The following is a 15839-nucleotide window of genomic DNA, read 5'->3' as shown; positions in this document are numbered from 1 at the left end:
AAATGGCAATTACTTAGGAAGAAGCACTATGCTTAATTTGCTCATTTGCAGTGCTGCCAAGCAGCACACTAACTAGATAGTTATCAGCTGTAAAAACCTTATTGAGCAGAAATAGGAATTAATTAAGGGTGCACGTCTAGAATCAGAGGGTCAGCATCCCAAGGCTGCCTGAGGACTTTTTGTCCTAGAGGTGATTGCACTCAGGATGCTCTCAGGGAGTTCTCTCAGTGGGGAATCTTTTATTTACCACTTACAGCCACCATATGACTAAATAGCATGATTGCAATTCAGGTTAAAATTGCTTATTTTTTAGAAGATCTTAAGTTTTGAGTCTAGACTTTCCTGTTGTGTAATACACAAAAACTGTCTGTGATGCCAGCAGTCTAAAAACAAACACTAGGGCTGCTGGAGCTTTCTATTTCTATTGTACATGCACATGCAGCACCAAGCCATATCTGTAAGGGCTGTCTGTTACGAGATCTCACAGAGCAGTAGTTACACACGAAGAAAAGAGAACAGCTTTGAAGTTTCACACCATTTTGACACCATCCACTCAAGTACAGCCTTCTCTCCTGGGATGCTTACACTGTATCTTACTAAGAACACATCTCAGAACTTGCTAGTTACCCAGCTACTCAGGAAGAAAGCCTTGGCATACCAGTAAGAAATGGTCATTCCACTAAGAACTGCTCTTGGACTGTCGAAGTAGAAGGAAAACAGAAACGCTAATTTAATTCCCATTTAATTGAAATCTACTTCGGCAAAGAAGAAGTAGAACCAGAACCATAAAACGTGACTCTACCAACAGGCCAAAAGGACGTTTTAAAGACAAAAGAACCCACGAGGGAACCACGAGCTGATTGTAGTGTCTGCCCTCGCAGAGTGAGCTCAGACCGGCACCGACCGACGGGCGCCATGTCGGCCTCGCCGGGCTGGCTTCCCCACAGGTGGGCACGCAGTCAGCCCCGCCACTCCTGCTCACCCGGCGGGTAAAACCAAAGAGAGGATTCCTTCCTGCTGCCCAGCCAGCACTGCAGGCTCATCGTTACCTGGTGGAGGCAAACTGGAGGGGCCATCCTACTGTCCGGGGCTTCCTCAGCCGGGACCCCTCACGCCCGTCAGGCCCTGAGCGCGGGCAGCCCTCACGGCCCCTCACGGCCCTCATGGCCCCTCACGGCCCCTCATGGCCCCTCACGGCCCCTCACAGCCCTCACAGCCCTCACGGCCCCTCACGGCCCCTCACGGCCCTCATGGCCCCTCACGGCCCCTCACGGCCCCTCACGGCCCCTCACGGCCCCTCACAGTCCTCACAGCCCTCACGGCCCCTCACGGCCCCTCACGGCCCCTCACGGCCCCTCACGGCCCCTCATGGCCCTCACGGCCCCTCACGGTCCCTCACGGCCCCTCACGGCCCCTCACGGCCCCTCACGGCCCCTCACGTCCCCTCACAGCCCTCACGGCCCTCATGGCCCCTCACGGCCCCTCACAGCCCTCACGGCCCTCATGGCCCCTCACGGCCCCTCATGGCCCCTCATGGCCCTCACGGCCCCTCACGGCCCCTCATGGCCCCTCATGGCCCTCGGCCGGCCAGGGGTCTGGGCACCCATGGGCACTGCCAGGGCTCAGGGCAGGCTCAGGAACACAGTGCCAGGGCTCAGGGCAGGCTGAGGGACACGGTGCCAGCCGTGAGATGAGCTCCCTGGTGCGAGCCCTGCTCACCTGGAGCGCCCGGAATGAGCCGCGGATCCATGAGGGAGGCAGCGACATGGCGGGCACTCGGGCAGAGGCGTGAGGTGAGCTGGGATCTCCGCAGGGACGTTGGGCTGGGAGCTGCAAACATCCCATTCCCTTGGGAGGGGATTGCAGGTGGGAGCTGCCTCTCACACCTGCGTGGGAGGAGGATGGAGGTCCTGGAGCAGGGAAGGAGGTATCCCCGGGGATACCTGTGAGTACCTGCCCAGCTTGGCATTGGCATTTCCATACACTAGAAGCTGAGGGAAAATTGCATATTGATAATAGCAGAGCTGTTCCAGAAAAGAAGGAGTAAGAAACCATTTAAAATTTTATTAGATATGTTCAGGATGTTGAACTATCCAACTTTAACACTGACATAAGGAAAGCGTTTCCTAGCTTTGGTATTTGGCCTGGCACTGCCAAGGTGAATGACCTGTGGGGCTGGGCAAGGAGCAGAGCTCAGAACAATGAGTGGGCTTTGTAGAGAAAGAAAACTACACCAGGCAGCCAGAATTAGCTGCTCTCAACAATGCTGAGAAAATGCCTGCACTCCTTCTGTATTTGTATGGGTGTGCTGGCACTGGGGTTTGAACTGACAGTGGGTTTTGTTTGAGGCATGTCCCTCAAAACCAGCATTATACTGAATATCAGGTTTATCAGATTTATCAGATTATCTGATTTTATAGAGCTGTTTCTATTTGCTGTTGGAGTTGTGTGCTAAAGAATATCCATAGCACAACCTAAATGTATATTTCACTTACCTGTTTAACAGACCGTGAAATAACACAGGCCACACCACATAAGAATTTCGCTCATATTAGGCTAGACCTTTTGTTTTCTCATTTTATACAGTGGAAGACTTATCTATGGTGTAATACAAACTGTAATTTATTGTAAATTTATGAGGAAGTCTGTAGAGGATCCAACTTTATCACAACAAAGCTGACACAAGGGGAGCTGATGCCTTGTGTGAGGTGGCTGAGGCTGAAAGGCACGAGTGCACAGCAGCACTGCTGCTCTGAACACAGAGATCAGCAATGTCACATCTGTGTCACACCTGTGCCACTGCTGGCCTCTCCAAGAAACCCTGCAAAGGCTGAAGGAAGGAGAGAGAGCTGGCTACAAGCATTTGTTTCCTCTTGACCTTTTCTTCTGTTAGTTTACTTATTAACAGAATACTCTGTCCCATCCCTGGATTTTTTGTCTGCCTTCCTCCTTTTCATTTCAGTGGTTCTGCTGAAGTTAGCATTCACTTCAAATATCACACACACTGACATTGATTTCTAACCAGCAGTACAGTTTAAATGAAGGTGGATGAGCCTTGACTAGGAAGAGAAACCATGACATTTATCACAGATGTATGGAATGGTTTGGGTTGGAGGGACCTCAAAGCCCACCCAGTGCCACCCCTGCCATGGAGGGGACACCTCCCACTGTCCCAGGTGCTCCAGCCCCAGTGCCCAGCCTGGCCTTGGGCACTGCCAGGGATCCAGGGCAGCCCCAGCTGCTCTGGGCACCCTGTGCCAGCCCTGCCCACCCTGCCAGGGGAGGATTTCTTCCTAATATCTGATCCAAATCCACCCTCTTTCAGTTTCAAACCATTATGCCTCACTCTGTCACTACCTCATTTTCTGGAAGACTGATTACCTCCTCTTCTCAGCCCCAGTGGTGCTGATCCCTAGAAATCCATGATGTATTCTTCTGACAGAAGGAATTAGATTTATCTGATCTCTGTTCCAAAAACATATGGGAAATCGGTTTTCTTTCAGCATGGTACTATTTAGCAGTGTAACTGTTGACTGAGGCAGATATTGCATCATAAAGAAAAAGATAAGAATTTAACTGCTTGGAGAGTAACAGACTTTTTTCACACCCTTAAACTGAACTATTTTACTATTAAAATGAACTGTTTTGCTAATAATTTTTCTTCCAAAAATTCCAAGCACACACATTCAAAAAGGAGCAAATCCTCCACAGCACAACTGTTGATCAAACTGCTTTTGTATGAGGGATAGATTTGGAATATTTTTTCCCAGAAATTCATTGTGCTGGAATAGACTTCTGAGACATAATTAAAGGTAATAACTTCAAATGCACTGAAACTCCTGAGTGTTTGCTGCACACTCTCAGTTATCCATAATTGAATAAGCAGTTAAGATTTTAGTCAATTTGTCTGGAAGTATTTCAGTTCATTGGCTTTACAAAATCTCCTGGGCTCATCAGGAAGTGCTGCACACCTCCCCTCATCCCTTTCATTTTCTGGTTAATGCTCCAGCCTATTTCCATGCAAAGGGCTGCTGCTTGAGACAGGAACAAAGTGCATCTTGGTTTACTTGCATACATTTACATCCCAATGAAAACCATCATGTTGAAAACATCTGAGTTAATTTTAGGCATTAAATTCAGCAGGAATATTCATATGAGTAAATATTTTCACAATTACTTCTGTCCCAGAGGATAGACACAAAATGAAATTTGAAGCCTAATATACTACTTTTTTCTGTGAATATAAATTTCATAGGAGAACGTTGGTTTTTTCACTCTTTGCTTTTAAAAGATTAGTTCAAATGATCAGGTTTATTAAAGGGACTCTATCAAGGCTTAATTTAGGAATTGATGAGGGAACAATATAAAAAATCAAATCCATGCTTCCTTTGTGTTGTTAATCTATGATTTTCTGTAAGACTGAAATTGAGCCTGTGTAAAATACAGTTTTTCATTTGGAATTATTTTTTCTTCTAATGAGCTAGAAAATGTAGAAATGTGGTTTTTATTACTATTCTTTCTTTCATGCCTCTGTTTTTTTTCTTCTAGCCCATAAGAGGTTTTTTGCATGTCTTAGCCTGAATGAACGTGTAGGTTCTTCTGAAAAAATATTGCATATTGGAGTATGCATATGGAGTAATAAAGGTATTTGTGGTGATGTCCATTGTCTGTATTAAAAAAACCCCAACATTAGAAGAGGGAAGGACTAATTGTCCATATACTGCTTACATAAATCCAGTCCTTCAGTTCACTTTTGTACCCACATGGGATTGAACAGAGATTGTTATTCTCAGCGTCCATGCACAGATGTAGGTTTGAAAGTAATGCAGTTAAAGGCTGTGGAACTCAAGCTTTTTTCTTTTTTTAAGTTCACATGATTGATGTAGATTATACTGTAATTTGTCCAGGAGGTACAGATGCAAAATTATATGGAATTTATTAGATGACAGTTAAATCAGCCCCAGTGTGCCCTTTTGCCTGGCAGCCCAGCCTCCTTCCCAGGCTTTTGTTACTTTGCCATCATGAAGGGGGAGTTATCTGCTTTCTGCAGCTTTTTGGTTGAAGTGATCTTTTCATGTTAAATCAAATGAAAAGTATTCGACACTTAACTGTTGTTGTTGTTTTGCTACCTGAAGCATTTACCTGACAAAAAAATAATCACTGCAATATCCCATACGGCTTCCTCCATTATCAGATTGACAGCAGCCTGCACAGAGCAAGATAAAATGGAAGCAAACTGCTGCAAAAACTTCAGTGTCTTTTCCTGGTGACCAGCATGGCAGTAGGGACAATGCCCTGGAATTGCTGTCCTGGGAGGCTGCGTGGCACTCTCCAAAGGCTCCAGCACGAGAGCACACCAGGAATGACCTGTGTGTCTTACCTTGCAGTGGGTAGAGATATTAGCCAACTTCTTTATCTGTATAATTTGAATATACAGCAAGATCCTTGAGATTAATTCATAACAGAAGTCAAGAAAGGATTTATCCATGTGTTGAATTAATTGGGAAAACAACAGGAGAAAAACGTTATTTTTTGTTTTATCTTAACCAGCCACCATCTCCCCAGACTGACCTAGAACTTTTCAAAGCAAAGGATTATCATATTACTTTTCCAAAAAAAGAGTTTCCCTATAGGCTTTTAAAAAAATTCAGATCAGTCAAACTGCTGGAGCATTCCCTTTATTTTGTGCAGCGTCTGAAGCCGTGCTCTCAGTGCCCCCAGGGCAATAACTGCAGCCATGTGTGTGCCCCAGCACAGGTTTTGGTATCAGCACAGGAGAGCAGGGCTGGCTGCTGGAGCTCAGCAGAAATTCACTCTGTGTGCTGACATCTGGGCTGGATTCTCAGTAAATGAGTAACTGACAGCAAAGGCAGCTTGTGTCTGAGTGCAGGAAATGCTGGGGAAAGGATGCTCAGGTATTCATTATGGGGCAGCAGCAGGACAAGTCATTCCATCCAGTTACCTTAACGGATCCTGGGATACCAGAACCTCAACCAGGCTCTAAAAATTACTTAATATGAATAAAATATTTATGTTTTCCCTGTATAATGGATGAGCTACCTTAAAATTGTGCCATGTGAATAAACCCCTCTAGCTCAACAGCAAAATGCTCAAGTTGTCATCATGTTTCTGCCTATGAGACATGACTGAATCAGTTCTGCCTAATTCAACCGTAAAAACAAAATCATGAGACCTGGAGATTTCAGTTCCCTGAGGAAGGGCACCCCAGCATGTGCAGAACTATTCTCTGTGCAGGACACTGCAGCTTAGGCCTGAATTGCCCCAGCGATGTGATTTGGGTGTTACCCTCAAAAACAGTCCCGAAATACTTTTGTGCAGGATGTTTGCAGATGCACTGGGTGAATAAATGAAAGGCACATTGAGCTGTATATTAGTACTGGCAGTGGAACTGAGCAGCACCAATCTAGACCCTGAGTTAATGCAAAGAGCAATCAAAGACATGGCCCGAGCAATATTTCTAGTTACTCTTTTCAGTGAATATTTTGATGCCAAGATTACAGAGGAAATTACTGGTTTTTTAACTGTCCAGCAAGCACTGAACAATTGAACAAAAAAGCAGTAAATTGTTATCAGCAACTCCAGCTTAAAAAGATTTAGGCTTGAGATCTGATTTGCTAATTCTGAGACTGAGGCCATCTCCTAATATTTTTTCCAATAAGCATTTCTAGTCATGTTTTAGTCATCAAGAACTTAAGTTCAGTTTAAGTTTATTCCTGTCTTACTTACACAGTTTCATTGACTTCTACTCAACTTATGGGAATTTTGATTTAGGGACCAGTTCAAGAACTAAATATCAGCAGTTGATGAGGAAATGCTTCTCTGTGCACTGCATAAAGGCATCATAACTTACACTCCCTCATTCTTCATTAATATGCAGTTATACAATTTATATACCACTTTAATCATTAGCATATAAATTGCCACCAAAATACTGCATTCCCAGTGCAAAAATAAGCCAGTGTGAGGAAAGGAAAAGCTACCACAAAATGCCTGGTAATTTTGTATCTCTAGCTGCTTCAGTGAATAATAACCCTAGAGAGTCAAACTTTGCTTCGTTACGTAGAAACGTTGCTGTGATCACTTCCTCACCACTCTGAATGCCTTATATTTGAAATATCAAAATATTTTCCTGTTTGGAAAGCAAGGAAGTATTTTTGTAGAACATTCTAAATAAAAATCTAAATCATGTTGATATGGTTTTACAATGTCAGTCAAGCTCTAGACTGGAAAGCATTTTCTTCTCCACTTAGAAGAATGGTAAATTTGTAATTGTCTTTATTAATGACCTGCTTGCTGGTTTTGATGACTTGGGTTGACACAAAAGTAGCTTTGAGGGCAGGAGCCAGAAGTTGTGGCAAGAGGATTGATGTGAGAACCCTTTTGAGATGGTTTGCTGTAGGGACATCTGTGTGTGCAGGGAAGGCAGTCTCCATCAGGACATGTTGACATAGGTGGCAACTTCCCATTAAAATTTTGGGGGTTTTAATCAGAGCTGCAGATGTTTCTGTTACGTGGTGGATTCACAGTGCAAGATGATAGTGGAAATTCATGAAGCTCAGATGGAGAAGAGCAAGCCATCACAAAAAAACCCAAAACAAACTGTAAAAAATCAGTGATTCACTTAGTGAATTAGCCTGACTTTATAAAAGACACTTTATTTGAATTGCAGTAAAAACACCAGCTTGCATCCTTTTCTGGTTTAGAGATGCATTATTAGCTTCTCAAGATCACAGTTTCAGGTAGTTCAATTGTTCCTCAAGCACACGCTTTGTTTTACAAGAACAGAGCTTTTTGACAATCTTGTTCAAGACATAATTAGAACAATTAAGTCATTTTAGGTTAACTTCAGCAGCAAAGAATCCCATAGACTTAATAGGAGGAGGACTGGCTTTGAACTAAGCTTGGGCATGATTTTTCTTATGCCTTTGAAGACACAAATAAAATAATCTCTCTCACATGGCTGGATTTGCTGGTTAATTATCCACAGCATCTGCAACACAGAATCCAGTCTTGGGCTATTTCAGGTTTGGCAAGACAAATATATGGCTCTGCAGTCAGAAAAGTGCATCCTTGCTAAAATCACTGACATCTGGAATTACCAAGAGCCAGGGGCTGGCCAGAGCTGGTGGCTTTGCATTGGTAAAAATGTATTGCAAGGTGACTGCACATTCATCACCGTTCATGGCTGGGCTTCCCATTGCATTATGTTTTTGAAAATATCAAAAATCTTTTATTTCTTGCCAGAGATGGCATCCAATACCCTGAGAAAATGTGGAGGTTTTCCTACAATAAACCAGCAAAAATTATTGTGCTTTTTGTGGAGTGTGAATGGCAAAGCCCTCATTTGGAACCATAACTCACCACAGTTTTCAGAGAAATAAAATCAGAGTCCTGTAATAGAGGCTGTCACAATGTCTGTGTCAGATGAAGTGTAAAATGTAGATATTTGTAACTGTGGTGTTATTTCCCTCTCTATGGACAGATCTATTTTCACAATCACCTATGAATATACATGAAAGTGACAGGAACTTCTCCCTTCTGGTCATCTCCGAGAGCTGGAAGGAGCACTCTGAATATCCCAAACAATGTCCCAGCCACAGTTTCCTTATGAAATGGTTAAAATGAGCCAAGCTTCTCTCTGATAAAACGCCTGTGTCATTTCTAGTATAAATATGGTCAAGGATTATTTGCCAGTCTTTAAATACTCTGAGTATTTTCCCCCCTTAAACTTGGCTTTATGATTCCTTGGTGTGATTCCATCTCGGTGCAGTGCTGTTCAGTTCATTGCTGCTGGGAATGCTGGAAGTGCAACAGGCCCCACTTTGTCAGTGCTATCTCTGCAGTCCCCTTATTGAGATGGAGGCTACTCAGAAAAGGAGGATGTTTCTCACCATTTGGGAAGTGTTACTGATCCCTGAGGAAATGTGAACATCCCACACTCAGTTACTTTATTCAAGTGTAATTTAAAACTGGCTCTCAAGCATAATGGGATGTTACAGCCAATATTTATTTTTCTTTCATTAGATAAATAGTATTAAATTGCAATCCTTGAGAAAATTGTACAGACTGTATCACATTTGAATGTGTTTGAGCTTGAGTCTCGCTCAGGCAAATTCTCATCATATTCAAATAACCATCATTATGCAAATAAGAACATCTTCATTGCCAAGCAAGTTTAAAATGGATGGTTGTTTTTTATCAAGATGGATTATCTTCCTCCTGGTAGCAGCTACATGCAGCTCAGAAGAGCTGTACAGCTCCTGGTTATTCTTCAGATTTCTTTTGCCAGTTGTAAGCTATGGTTTTTGCCAGCAAGGATGGACCTTGATTGTTCCTCTTCCCATGTATGCTGCTTGAGAAACAGAACAACCAAGCTTTTCCTATCACCAGAGGTTTTGGCTTCTTGATTGTACAGAATTTTCATGTAACAAATAAGGTTATTCTGTGAGAGCTATTTTATTATATCAGTGCTGCCTCAAGTTAAAATTAATTATAATTACAGCTCTGAAAACTGTAAATATAAGGCTGCAAAAGTAATCTTCGTGTTTTCTCTCTGATGTACATGTTGTGCAAAAGGAATGGTAGCTGCAATAAGTTACAGCATTTAGCTCAAACATAGGATCTCTACTACCAAAATACTTTGAAATACTTAAAAAGAAATGGATTGTAACGGAGATGCCAGTGTCACAAAGATCTCTTAGTTTGTTAGACTGTTAGCAGATTCTTCCACAAGCTGTGCAGAAAATGGCTAATTTTCAGTCCAGTTACAGATAGTGCAGATGAAATGCAATGCATCAGTTATTTACGACAAACATGAAACATGACTCCACAACCAATATCTGTTGCAGGACAATTTTTGCAGTTGATGTTCCATTTAACTTAACAAACATGAGTTCTGTGAAATCAAAGAAATAAATTCATTAGAGCCCAACTTTTTCACATGACACAGGATACACTACAGATTTACCAGTGCCATCTATATCAAAACCTGTAAACTTTGAATTCTTCACTCAAAGAAAATGTCTGCAATCTACCACATGTTAAATGAATTTTCATTTTTGTTTCTATAATATTTAGAAGACAAAAGGTCTGCAGCAGAAATAATTCTTTCTGTCCCAACTTTACAAAGTTTGATTAATGCAATAAACAATAAATAACAAAACCAATCCCCCTCATATTTGGATTAACTGCAACCGTCCAGGACCTTTCTGTTCTGTTCTCTTGGTTTTTCTGCCAAGCACACTGAGGATTAAGAATTCAAAATAGATACCTGGAAAAGAAATGCTTCATTCTCTGCAGAGCCATGAGAGAATGTGCAAGTGAGTTACAGGCCAGGCAGGCTTGTTATGATAACAACATCACTCTTATTTCTATTTACAGTCAATGTTATAGCTTCTGTAAATTAAAAATGCCACCAAACCACTTGAAAAGGAATTAGAGTCTATAAATAGCTACTTTATGCACACTGAACAGTTTCCTGTTCTGTTAAGCAAATACATTTTCATCCTCTAGTCCAGCAGCTCATCCTAAGCAGTAATGTCTGCATGCAAGCATGTGCTACAGGCCAAAATCTGCTTCCATTTACTGCTTTCTTTTAAGATCACTATCTTAAAGAAGTGCAACAGGATATTTTCTATGGCCAGATTCTATCCCTGGCCATTTGTGTGTAATCCTGAAATAACAATCAGTTCCTGAGCATGGTTGATCATAAGCAGTTGTCTGTGTGGGTTATTTATTAAAAGACTGATTTTTGTGCATTCTCTCATGTACATTTCAATTTCTTTGAAACTCATTCTTTCAGTAAAGTTAAATGCCCCTCAGATTTCTAAATGAATGGAAGGTTTGTTTTAGAGTAGACCTTTACAGACACATGAAATCTGTAAAGGTTTTTTTCTGTAAACTACTTTTCGAGGTGCTAAGGGATAGGGGTGCTGTTGACATTTTAGGCTTTTTATCTTTAAATAAATAGAACAAAATATCTGTGATTGGAGGGTTCTTGTAGATACCAAATGCCAGAGGGGAAGGCCTTGGCAAGAAATATTACATTTGTTGTAGCCTTTCCCAACAGCACTGGCTTGGACCTCTTGCTCCCACCAACCATGGAGCAGATAATCAAATTTGTACTTTTAGTCTTAACTGGAGTGCTGAAAGTTGATTTGTTCGGGAAGGATCAAAGACGTGCCCAAGTTTGTGTGCAGCACACTGCACTTTGATTCAATTAGGAAAGAGGTGATCAGCTTTTGCAGCACTCCAGGGGCCACTGGATGGAGTTAATGAAGAAACAAAAGGTGCAATAAGGCAGAGCTCTGAGCCCCAGAGGGGGCAGCTCTGGGAGCAGCAGCTCAGGGGGAAGGAAAACACCCCAGTCTGCCCCAAGCCTTTTTTGACATCCTAGAGATATGGAAAAACCTTGGCAAATGCTCACTGGAATGAAAATATACAGATTTAAAATGCAATTTACCAGTGTGTTGTACTTCACCACATAACTCTTTAAAAAACAGGATCTGAGACACCTCTCATGCCATCATCTTTCCTCTAAAACAGCTTTCTTGCACAGCCTGGGATTAAAATTATTTTTCCTTTGGCTAATATAAAGGTTGTTAATTCCTATAATGCAAGTGTTTATCTAACACAGGCAAATAATTTACTTATTAATGGCACATTTAATTGAATAGCTTTGCAGCTTAGTGTGTGCTGAGTGTGTTGTGTCCTTCTTAAATTGGAAGTCATTTCTCCACTGTCATGGCTTTCACTGGCTGGGATGGATGTGTTTAGTAACTGTTCGTGCTGTTTGCTTTGCTCCGTTTTTGGATAGGCCAATAACCCCCTTTGCTGAGAAGTGCATGGCTGTCTTTTCTATCACTAACTATAAGGACATTAGAGAGAAACCACTTTCCTTTTCTCTGATCAGACCATTTGCAAAGTTTAGCTTAATCGAAACAACTCTGTTGTGCTGTAAAATGGAACGCAGTGATGTTTCTCCCAGGCTGTAATTCTGGCTGAGCACAGTGACTCCTCCTGTCCTGCAGCAGCACAGTTACACAGCACCACAGCACATTCTTCAGTTCAAATGTTGTGCCAAGCTCACAGAGAGAGAACAACAAATAAATGAAAATGAAATCAGTTGTTCTTAAATAAAATAAGAATTGCAGAAGAACGTAGCTTACATTGTGAGCTCCATTTCATAATGACAGCTGGTTTATTACACCTTTTACAGGCCATGGGTTTAATCAATATAAAACTCTAATAATGTAACAAGATCCCGCAATGTTTCCTGACAAGTACTTGTAAATTTTTCTGGAATACTTCTTGTTAAACAAAGATTAAATGTGGCTATTAAAAGCGGGCGATAATGTTCCAGGAAGAGAGCTTTATTTCTACACATGAAATGGGTACTGGGAAAGGATTGTTAGGTCTGTAAACTTAAAAAAACGACGTAGTGACAGAATAGCTATTACTTTGTATAAACAGTCAAATAAGCAAAGCTGCACTTGCCTTGGACTACATGACTGGGATCCTCAGCAGCACAGAAAGCAAACAAAAATTGTGTTCATTCCTATATATCAGCACTTCAGATAAAATAATCTGAATTGCATCAATTCCATGATATTAACTTATACTGTTTATTAAATCACCCCAATATTATTGCTGAGGGCATTACTCTCTCTGTAATGGCAATTGTCAGTTTAATTTTCTGGGTACAAAACAACTTGAAATGGTGCTGGAGAAAAGAACCTGAAATTATGCCGAACATAATTGAGGTTTTAATTTGCTGTCTGATCAATGAGTGCCAGATCATGGACATCCTGAAACTTGTGCCTCTTCTGTGGCCTGGGGACAGATAATTACAACAGCAGTGCTGTGGGACCAAACACCAGCAGCTCCCTTCAGTGGAGATAGTTCCTGGTAAACCTAGTTTAAAGTTAATCCACATAAAGAAAAAAAACCCCTGAACAATCTTCTTAAATTCCCAAACCATCTTATTCTCTCAATTTATTTTCTCTTCCAGCTCTGCTACTGTACATTCATTGCCGGTTCTAATCCCTCAGCTTCCCAATTTTGCATGCAAATTTGTTTCTTTTGCACAGGCTCTTGTTCTCAGAGTTGTTGGTTTGGGGGGTTTTTTGTCACACATTCACAGTGCTAGTGTAATTTTCCCCTCCCCAATTTCTTCTCCCGCAGCTCCAACCGCAAGGACAGCCAGTGTTTATAGTGAGAAGGTTAAAATATTCTGGATATCTTCCGTTGCTTCCTCCCGTTTACTGACGCTGCAGTTTCAATATGAAATCTACTATAGTGTGGAAGCTGTTTGCAGTATAGTGTAAGGGCTTCCTACCATATGCTCTCCCATCTGTGATAAGAATGAGGGCTTTGGAAAAAAAGGCAAAAATTTCAGTGTGACTGGAGTTGAACTGCATGCAATTTCTGCCTGCTTTGAGGAAATCTTGAAAAGTAAATATGTGCATTATACATGTCATGAATTCTTCTGCCTCCTGTTTATTCCCCATTGCTGATCAAGCATTTTCTGTGTAGAAACCAGTGGCTAAGATCCCTGGAGAATGATGGCACTGAATACACCTCAGGAGCTTAGCTCAGTAATCAGTTTGCAGACCCTTTAATTGCTTTCAATGACTTTCAGCCCTTCAGTGCTTTGGAGAGGGCAGCTGTAGCCTTGCTGTACAGATGTTAAACTTGCACACAAGTGTCCCTGTGACCCCTTTAAGACCTTTTGTGGAAGCTGCTTGCCTTGGTTCCCTCTGGTGTTTCCAGTGTAAGCGAGGCCAGACAGGAGGAGGTCCATGGGCTGTACTAGACAGCTTAAACACCCCCCAAACCATCAAAAAACCCACAGAAGGAGGCAAAAAGAGGAACTGATTAATTTAAAATGTCTCTATGGAAATTACTTTTAAATCTTACATGTTTCTGTGTTGCAAATCTTTCCTCTTGATGTGTTTGATGTTCCTGTCTCTTATCATTCTGCAGTGCAGTTATCAAATCTGGCTTTGGAGGTAAAAGGTTCACTGTCTTCTACATAGGTTTGAATTTGGCTCCATGTAACTACTATGTAATATTGACTCCATGTAACTACTCATTTTGCTACACTGGATCTTCCATTCATAAATATTTCATAAAGAGCCAATAAATTATTAACGTCTAATAGCATTACAACATGGATATAATAGTAAAAAATGCAATAATCACATTACTGCAGGGTATTACCTATTAGCAAATAAGAGACTTAACTAGACATTACAAACATTTATCCTCCATTAAAAATCGATTAGACTTACACTTTATAGAGCAACCCTAAATACACAGTGTGACCTAAAACACACAGAATTTGGTATGCAGACAAAATATTCCAGAAAAACATACCAAATATTTTGGGCAACAACAATTCTTCAGTAACCAACAGAGATCCCAGAAGGGAACCAGACAAATATTTTCTGTATGATTCAGTAATTTAAGTAATCCCATTCTTTCTGAAACCGTATTAAGCAAGACAATCGGTCAGTGTGTTTTGTGACCCAGCTAACTATTCTTTGATATCTAAAAATGGAAAAGTTTAAAAACTATAAGTTTTGCTTTTTCTTCTAATACCCTTGGTTTACTGTTTCCTCCTGCCATTTATTTCACTATAATTCACACATTTGTGATACCTAGTTAGCTCAGATGCCAATTCTTGTCTCGTTAGGAGGAGAAAGTGAGTTGTGCTGCGGTGTGGGGATGGTGCCTGGCGCCTCAGTGAGTAAAGCAGCACTAGGGGTCACTGGCACTCCATCAGTAGCCGCCGTCTGTGGCAGACGAGCTCGGGCTGTGCCGCAGCAACGAGCCCATTTTCCTGGGAATTCCAGGGATATTGGTGCTGCCAAGCAGCCGACTGCTCGAAGGTCTAACGTGTGCACACGAGTGGCACCGTATGTGTTTATCCCCTGGTTTTTTGGGTTTCTCGTTCCTCCCAAACTCTTGGGCTGTGCTGTTTCTCTGTGCATTCCAGCCTAACCTACAGACAGCTGTAAGCTTGCGTTCCTTGGGGGCTGAGAAACTCCAGACCTTCGGCTCCAGGTCACAGTAACCAGCCTGGGGCACTAAAATGCTCCCCGCGAGGTTTCTGCAGCACTGGGATCCTTCTTTCCAGGAGATGTTGAGCACAGAACATCAACTGGTTCTCAGAAAAAAAAATAAAAATTTAATCACTGAAGATTGGACCTCTACTTACACTATTGTGTTACAGATTATAATTAATGACCCTTCTACTAAAAAAAATGTCAGTTGATTAGGCATAAAAGTTGCATTTTTAATCCTATTAATAGAATTGCTGTATTTTCATCATTTTTTCATATTGAAAATGAAGGTCTAAATGATAAATCGAGGAGTTTCTGTCTTGGTTTTCCAGAAAAGGAAGTTGGTAGTACATGCAGACAAGGTTTTTCTATCTCCAGAGTAATTTTAAATGGGCTTTGCCTTCCTTGATTGCATCACATCAACTTGTCTTTAGTTACATCTCAGGTCAGGCAGGATAACATCTGTTCTGCTGTTTCACGTTGTCTGCTCCTACAAACCAGCGAGTTTCCAGCTGCTCCCCTGGGAATGCTATCAGATTTCCAGTTGGACACTGCCTGTGAGCATTGACATTCCAGCCACTTGGATCACTCTGCCCGTGGTAACCCGGCAGGTATTGGTGCTTTTGTACCTGCTCATTTTCTCACGATATAGAGATATTTCTTCTCATACTGGCTTTTCCCTGAGGTGCACACATATTGGTTTATTTACTGAGTTTTCTCTGAGCTGGCCTCTGCATCTTGTGTGATTTGGTC

The 15839-nt window shown here is 41.8% G+C and overlaps 1 protein-coding gene and 1 long non-coding RNA gene across 6 annotated transcripts in view; one reads left to right on the top strand and one right to left on the bottom strand.

Annotated features, from left to right (window-relative positions):
* LOC135282790 (uncharacterized) overlaps nucleotides 1–1154 on the bottom strand; it is a 98475-nt gene extending 97321 nt beyond the window's left edge. For all 5 annotated transcript variants that reach the window (XR_010348835.1, XR_010348838.1, XR_010348836.1 and 2 more), the window contains exon 1: nucleotides 1050–1154. This is a non-coding gene — a long non-coding RNA (uncharacterized LOC135282790). The remainder of the gene's footprint in view (nucleotides 1–1049) is intronic.
* A 537-nt stretch (nucleotides 1155–1691) lies between these two features.
* Nucleotides 1692–15839, top strand: part of TMEM132D (transmembrane protein 132D) — a 210189-nt gene continuing 196041 nt past the window's right edge. Inside the window, exon 1 of the mRNA XM_064392882.1 lies at nucleotides 1692–1793. The gene's annotated coding sequence lies outside the window, so the exon portion shown is untranslated. The remainder of the gene's footprint in view (nucleotides 1794–15839) is intronic.

Source organism: Passer domesticus, chromosome 17 (assembly GCF_036417665.1).
Source record: "Passer domesticus isolate bPasDom1 chromosome 17, bPasDom1.hap1, whole genome shotgun sequence".
NCBI lineage: Eukaryota > Metazoa > Chordata > Aves > Passeriformes > Passeridae > Passer > Passer domesticus.
This window is presented reverse-complemented; position numbering and strand designations above follow the sequence as displayed.